The following is a 7,715-nucleotide window of genomic DNA, read 5'->3' as shown; positions in this document are numbered from 1 at the left end:
GTCACTGTGACTGAAATGAATGGGAAATGTGTCATGGGCAATGGGAACATGTCATTTCTTCCTCAGGGGCCTGTGGACCAATTATTTAACACTGGAGCCAGGGTGAACATGGGCAGTAATAACACATATTTGGAACTATGCTGACAGATTGAACAACGTTATAAATCTCTAGGTCCCGCCCCACAGTAAATACAGATAAAGCCAATAAGGACCAATGACAACGATGACAAATGAATTGGTCAAAGGGGTAGGTTTCAACAGCGCAACTGAAAGGGAGAGGAAAGGTTTATGTAAAGGAATTCTGATATTGTCTGTCAAAAGCCAATGTCGGAGCTGTTGATTTATTTTTGTTCGTTCTTGTGATGCGGGCGTCGCTGTCTGAGCCAGCAATTGTTACCCAAATCTAATTGCCCTTGAACTGAGTGGAGTGCTAGACTATTTCAGACTGGGGGAAGTTAAGACTTAACCGCATTGGTGTATGGGGCTATAGTCACATGTAGGTCAGAGCGGGTTAGGACAACAGATTTCCTCCCTGAGGTGCATTAGTGAACGAGATGGGTTTTTACGACAATCGACAATGGTGACATGGTCATCAATAGACGTCCAATTACAGATTTTAGTTGAATTCAAATTCCACCATTTCGCAAGATGGGATTAGAAGCCGCGCCCCCAGAGCTATCCCCAGGTCTCGGCATTAGTAGTCCAGTAACAATACCACTACGAAGACGCCTCCTCATTAAGTGTCGGGGATCGATTGATGTATTTGTGCATTTGAACATGACAATGATATTCTAAAGCTAAATTATATTATAGGATGAAAGTGCAGGATGGATCAAATAGGTGATTTTGGTAGGCGGGGTGTGTGTGAGGGAATGTAATTGCGGTGGGCATTACTGGTGAGATCAAATTTGCGCGGTTCACTTTTGAAAGTGTTGTTTGCATTAGCGTTTTTGAAGGGAGCAAGATTGTTTTCCCAGCTAGGCATTTGAGAAATTTTCCTGTCTTGAAAGAACATGGATCTTCTGAACCTTTCAGCCGGAAGTGTGGTGAATTCGCGGGGAGGGTCAGTGCTTTAGCTGTTAAGCCGCTTTTTCTCTCAATGATGCTACCAACCCTTTGAACATTTTTTGATTTGTACCATTAAGAACGTTATGGCGATATCTGATTAAATATGGGCAGCAAAACAGTATGCAGTGAAAAACATAACATAAAATGTTTGCTTAAAGGGCTTGTGTTTAGACTAATTAATGAGCATAATTAGACAATTGCGGGCGAAACATTCTATCCAGCATAGAATGGGCCAATCCCGAAAACCACGGTGCAGATTTTATAAAATAAATTGAGTGTACCCACTATTTTTTTCCAATTAACGGGCAATTTAGCGTGACCAAATCACCATACGCTATTCATGTTTGGGTTGTGGGTGTGAGAACAACGCAGACACGGGGAGAATGTGAATTCTCCACATTGCCAGTGATCCAGGGCCGGGATTAATCCTAGGACCGCGGCGGGGTGAGGCAGCGGTGCTAACCACTGTGCGCTTTATCAATTTCCAAATGATTTGTATCGGTTGATTCAGATTTTCGGAACAGGAATTTCCCTACGTCCCATTGAAGATCAGTTCCACATTGCCTTCACGGCGTTAGTTTCCAGTCACCATATTATACATTTAGGTAAGACTACAAAAGTGTTGGACAACAAGTATTCGTTTACCTGTGAACAGCAGCTTGAAAGGGAGATTTTAATTCAGCGGCTATTACACAATAGTTTGAATTAAGCAGTGATATGAATTTGTGTTCGAAGGATAATATTCCACTGCATTGTTTTCTATCAGGACACAAACAGTTAAGACTGTCTGACGGGGCAAGCCGGTGTGCTGGCCGATTGGAGATTTATTACTCTGGGATCTGGGGCTCAGTTTGTGACGATTCCTGGGACCTGACAGACGCTGAAGTGGTTTGCAAACAGCTGGGTTGTCGAAGTGCATTGCAGCTTCCATTTCCTGCTCCGTCTGGACCAGGCACCGGCACCATTTGGCTTGATGAGCTGGACTGCTCAGTGAACGAATCGTCTATCTGGCAATGCCCCCATGCATTGTGGGGAAACCACGACTGTAATCATAAAGAAGATGTGGAGATCATGTGCTCAGGTAAATATCGTATTTCCTTCAGTTATAAGCGAAGTTTCATACTGAAGATATATCCGCGATTTGGTCGGAACAGCACTGACGGAGGTTAGTCGGACTAACGCCATGTGTGGCGTTTATTCTGCACACAAATAGCATTAAAACGTTGGTTCAGCCTACCTGATCTATGTTCCCTTCCGATTCTTTCTCCTCTCACTTCCGTTTATACACTCACTGTAAAAGCATCGGTGCTGTCCGCCTCAAGTATCTTATGTTTTCTGAGTTTCACTTTCTTCCAACTTTCTGGCAATCAGAAGAAAAACATGTTCTCCTGAACTCACTGTGAATGTTATTCGTACAACAGATGGTCGTAACAGGGTCATACAGATCCATAGCACAGAAAAGACCTCTCGGCCCATCGTGTCTGTTATATATTGTGCAGTCCTCTTCAGAATTAACTGCTAGCCCCATTTTCTGCCTCCTATAAATTTGGAACTTTTACTTGTGAGGGCAAAGTACGACTAGTTGATGTATATCATCAGGAACAGCAAGACCAGCACCAATCCATGTGAACATCCCGTTCGTACTTCTGCTATTTAACTAACAGAATAATTTACAGCTAATTTTACGGCAACTTTCCTACTGACTCGCTGGTTTCTCATTTTCTGACCTGAGTTAACAATGTGGGAATTTGTCAAAGCTCTGCTGACAATCCAGGCTGATTTAAAGTAACACATTCATCATAGATTATCATAGAATGTTCAGTGCAGAAGGAAGCCATAAGGCCCATCGAGTCTGCACCGGCTCTTGGAAAGAGCACCCTACCCAAGGTCAACACCTCCACACCCTATCCCCATAACCCAGTAACTCGACCCAACACTAAACTTTGCAAAGTTTCCTAGTCATTCAATGCGGTACATCATGTAAATGTCTGGTTTGTAATTCACAGTTACTTATTATGGACTGTATCGTTTGATTTCAGCTGCTCGTTTCAGTTAATGTTCTGAAATAATATCAATGAAAATGTTCACTCAACTGGCGCAACATATATATTGCAATGCATTCTGGATACACAATTGATCAGTAGAAGCAACTAGATGTTTGTTATTTCATTGATAGAGCACAAAGAGCCACGTCTTGTTAATGGAAAGCATCGCTGTGAGGGGAGAGCGGAAGTGTTCTCCACTGGGACCTGGGGCACAGTGTGCTCTGACAAACTGGAGAACCGTGATGCAGATGTGATCTGTAAACAGTTAAGAGTGCGGCACCGCCGATTTCATTGACTATGACGCTAAATCATTTGGAATGGGTACCGGCCACATTTGGCTCGATGAGATCGAATATCTGTCACATGAGACGACACTTTGGCAATGTCAGGTAGACCCGTGGGGTCAACACGACTGTGATCATCGGGAAGATGCGGATATTGTTTGTTCAGGTGACACAATAAACTACTTTGTTTGCGGATGTAATTTCACATATTAATGTCATCTTCATTCAACATGTCTGTCTTATCAACAGGGGAAACACAATAAAGGGACCACACTAAAGTCTCAAGGACTGCGGTGGAGAATCAGGTTCTCCTTCGTCTTTTCTAACAGCTGCCTGATTGTATTCTGCGCTTGTGTCACGTCAAGTGTAATAATTATTTTTGCTTTGACAAATTCAGGACAAATCTTGCGCTTGGCGGGAGGTGACACCAAATGCTCCGGGAGAGTGGCGATATTGTGTAACAGCACTTGGGGCACGGTTTGTGATGATTCCAGGGATATGAACGATGCCAGAGTTGTGTGCAGGCAGTTGGAGTGTGGTCCCCCTCTATTGGCACCAGGAGGGGCCGCTTTTGGCCAGGGTAACGGTTCTACCTGGATGGATCATAGAATCATAGAATCATAGAAGTTTACAGCATGGAAACAGGCCCTTCGGCCCAACCAGTACATGCCGCCCAGTTTTTACCATTAAGCTAGTCCCAGTTGCCCGCACTTGGCCCATAACCCTCTATACCCATCTTACCCATGTAACTATCTAAATGCTTTTTAAAAGACACAATTGTACCCGCCTCTACTACTACCCCTGGCAGCCCATTCCAGACACTCACTACCCTCTGAGTGAAGAAATTGCCCCTCTGGGCCCTTTTGAATCTCTCCCCTCTCACCTTAAACCTATGCCCTCTAGTTTTAGACTTCCCTACCTTTGGGAAAATATGTCGACTATCTACCTTATCTATGCCCCTCATTATTCTATAGACCTCTATACGATCACCCCTAAGCCTCCTACGCTCCAGGGAAAAAAGTCCCAGTCTATCCAGCCTCTCCTTATAACTCAAACCATCAAGTCCCGGCAACATCCTAGTAAACCTTTTCTGCACTCTTTCCAGTTTAATAATATCCTTTCTATAATAGGGTGATCAGAACTGCACACAGTATTCCAAGTGTGGCCGTACCAATGTCTTGTACAACTTCAACAAGACGTCCCAACTCCTGTATGCAATGTTCTGACCAATGAAACCATGCATGCCGAATGCCTTCTTCACCACCCTGTCCACCTGCGACTCCACCTTCAAGGAGCTATGAACCTGTACTCCTAGATCTATTTGTTCTATAACTCTCCCCAACGCCATGCCATTAACTGAGTAGGTCCTGGCCTGATTCGATCTGCCAAAATGCATCACCTCACATTTATCTAAATTAAACTACATCTGCCATTCGTCGGCCCACTGGCCTAATTGATCAATATCCCGTTGCAATCCTAGATAACCTTCTTCACTATCCACTGTGCCACCAATCTTGGTGTAATCTGCAAACTTACTAACCATGCCTCCTAAATTCTCATCCAAATCATTAATATAAATCAAATAACAGTGGACCCAGCACCGATCCCTGAGGCACACCACTGGTCACAGGCCTCCAGTTTGAAAAACAACCCTCTACAACCACCCTCTGCCTTCTGTCGTCCAGCCAATTTGGAATCCAATTGGCAACCTCACCCTGGATCCCGTGAGCTTTAACCTTCTGCAACAATCTACCATGCGGTACCTTGTCAAAGGCTTTGCTAAAGTCCATGTAGACAACGTCTACTGCACTGCCCTCATCTACCTTCTTGGTCACCCCCTCAAAAAACTCAATCAAATCTGTGAGACATGATTTTCCACGCACAAAGCCATGCTGACTGCCCCGAATCAGTCCTTGCCTCTCTAAATGCTTGTAGATCCTGTCTCTCAGAATACCTTCTGGCAACTTACCTACTACAGATGTTAGGCTCATCGGTCTGTAGTTCCCAGGCTTTTCCCTGCTGCCCTTCTTAAACAAGGGCACAACATTCGCCACTCTCCAATCTTCAGGCACCTCACCTATGGCTGCCGATGATTCAAATATCTCTGTTAGGGGACCCGCAATTTCCTCCCTAGCGTCCCACAACATCCTGGGATACATTTCATCAGGTCCCGGGGATTTATATACCTTGATGCGCTTTAAGACTTCCAGCACCTCCTCCTCTGTAATATGCACACTTCTCAAGACATCACTATTTATTTCCCTTAGTTTCCTAACATCCATGCCTTTCTCCACCGTGAATACCGATGAGAAATATTCATTCAGGATCTCACCCAACTCTTGTGGCTCTGCACATAGATGCCCTTGTTGATCCTTAAAAGGCCCTACTCTGTCCCAAGTTACTCTTTTCCCCTTTATGTATCTGTAGAATCTCTTTGGATTCTCCCTTGCATTATTTGCCAAAGCAATTTCATGTCCCCTTTTTGCCCTCCTGATTTCCCTCTTAACTCTATTTCGACAATCTCTATACTCTTCAAGGGATCCACTTGATCCCAGTTGCTTATGTACGTCATATGCCTCCTTCATCTTTTTGACCAGAGTCTCAATATCTCGAGTCATCCAGGGTTCCCTACTTCTACCAGCCTTACCCTTCACTCTAAAGGGAATGTGCTTACCCTGCACCCTGGTTAACACATTTTTAAAAGCCTCCCATTTACCAGCCGTCCCTTTGCCTGCCAACAGTCTCCCCCAATCTACCTCTGCAAGTTCCTGTCTGATACCATCAAAATTGGCCTTGCCCCAATTAAGAATTTTAACTCTTGAGCCAGACCTATCATTCTCCATAGCTATCTTAAAACTAATGGAGTTATGGTCACTTGTCCCAAAGTGATCTCTCACTAGCACTTCTGTCACTTACCCTTCCTTATTTCCCAAGACGAGGTCAAGTTTTGCCCCCTCTCTAGTCGGTCCATCCACATTCTGAATGAGAAATTCCTCCTGAATACACTCAACAAATTTCCCTCCATCCAAGCCCCTAATGCTATGGCTGTCCCAGTCAATGTTGGGAAAGTTAAAGTCCCCTACTACTACCACCCTATTATTCTTGCAGCTATCTGTAATCTCCTTACATATTTGCTCTTCAATTTCCCGCTGACTATTTGGGGGCCTGTAGTACAGTCCTACCAAGGTGATCTCTCCCTTCTTATTTTTCAGTTCCACCCATATAGACTCAGTGGGCGAACCCTCGGATATATCCCCTCTAAGTACTGCCGTGATGTTCTCCCTAATCAAAAACGCCATTCCCCCTCCTCTCTTACCTCCTGTTCTATCCTTTCTGTAGCATCTGTACCCCGGAACATTGAGCTGCCAGTCCTGCCCCTCCCTTAGCCATGTTTCAGTCATAAAACAAGTGACCCGTGTGAGGCTCGAACTCACGACCTTCAGATTATGAGACTGACGCGCTGCCTACTGCGCTAACGAGGCTCTGAGAAGTGCACTGGAAATGAATCCTTTCTCTCTGATTGTCCTTTATCATTGTGGCCTCAAGCTGACTGTGATCACAAGGAAGACGCCAGTGTGGTTTGTTCCGGTAAGCATCGCACAGAGTGGTGGGAGCTTGAGCTGGACAGTGGTGTTTGGTTCTTGGTGCTGAATATGAAGCACGTTTATAAATTAAGAATAACAGCTGAATTTCGAACATCAAACCCAAATAATTGTTTATTTTTTTCAACATGTTCCACAGATCCGCTTTTCTCTCCAACTTCTTCTCCATCCACATCTGGAGGTACATCTCGTTGATAGAAATCATTCAATATTATTATTATTTTTATATTCGGGGAATAATTGGACATTGGAATTGCCTTGTTGTGAGGATTGCTCAAAATGATAATCATGTAAACATTGAAAATTACACGGTGAAAGCTATATCTGTGAAAACTTTCCTGAATCTTTAATACAGCTCCTGAAGATGAAAGCACTTCCATTCCTCTTGTTATCTGCATATCACTCGGAGTCCTATTGATCTGTGAGTTATTCGCCCTGGTGACAGTAATGCAGAGGAAGATGTCAATAAAAGGTGCGGCTCGAATCGGATTGTGCACCTCACACTGAATTTTGAATGTTGCTTTATCTTCTCTTCAATGTCTCTTTCCCCAAACTGTACCCAGTCGGTTGTAAGACAGAAAATAACATGCTATTGGTCAGTCATTTCGTTCAAGGTATTCGAGAAACAGTAACATCATAGAATCATAAAAACTGTACAGTACAGAGGGAGACCAGTCGCCCCATCTAATCGGCACCAACCCTTCGAAAGAGCACCC

General features: G+C 44.1%; 1 non-coding gene across 1 annotated transcript; it reads right to left on the bottom strand.

Moving 5' to 3' along the window:
• Positions 1–6,806: 6,806 nt before the first annotated feature.
• trnam-cau (transfer RNA methionine (anticodon CAU)) lies at positions 6,807–6,879 on the bottom strand. The gene has a single exon. It is a non-coding gene; the product is annotated as a tRNA-Met (tRNA).
• Between the last annotated feature and the right edge of the window lie 836 nt (positions 6,880–7,715).

Source organism: Scyliorhinus torazame, chromosome 20 (genome assembly GCF_047496885.1).
Source record: "Scyliorhinus torazame isolate Kashiwa2021f chromosome 20, sScyTor2.1, whole genome shotgun sequence".
NCBI lineage: Eukaryota > Metazoa > Chordata > Chondrichthyes > Carcharhiniformes > Scyliorhinidae > Scyliorhinus > Scyliorhinus torazame.
Note: the sequence above shows the minus strand (reverse complement) of the source record. Positions and strands in the feature narration are given on the sequence as shown.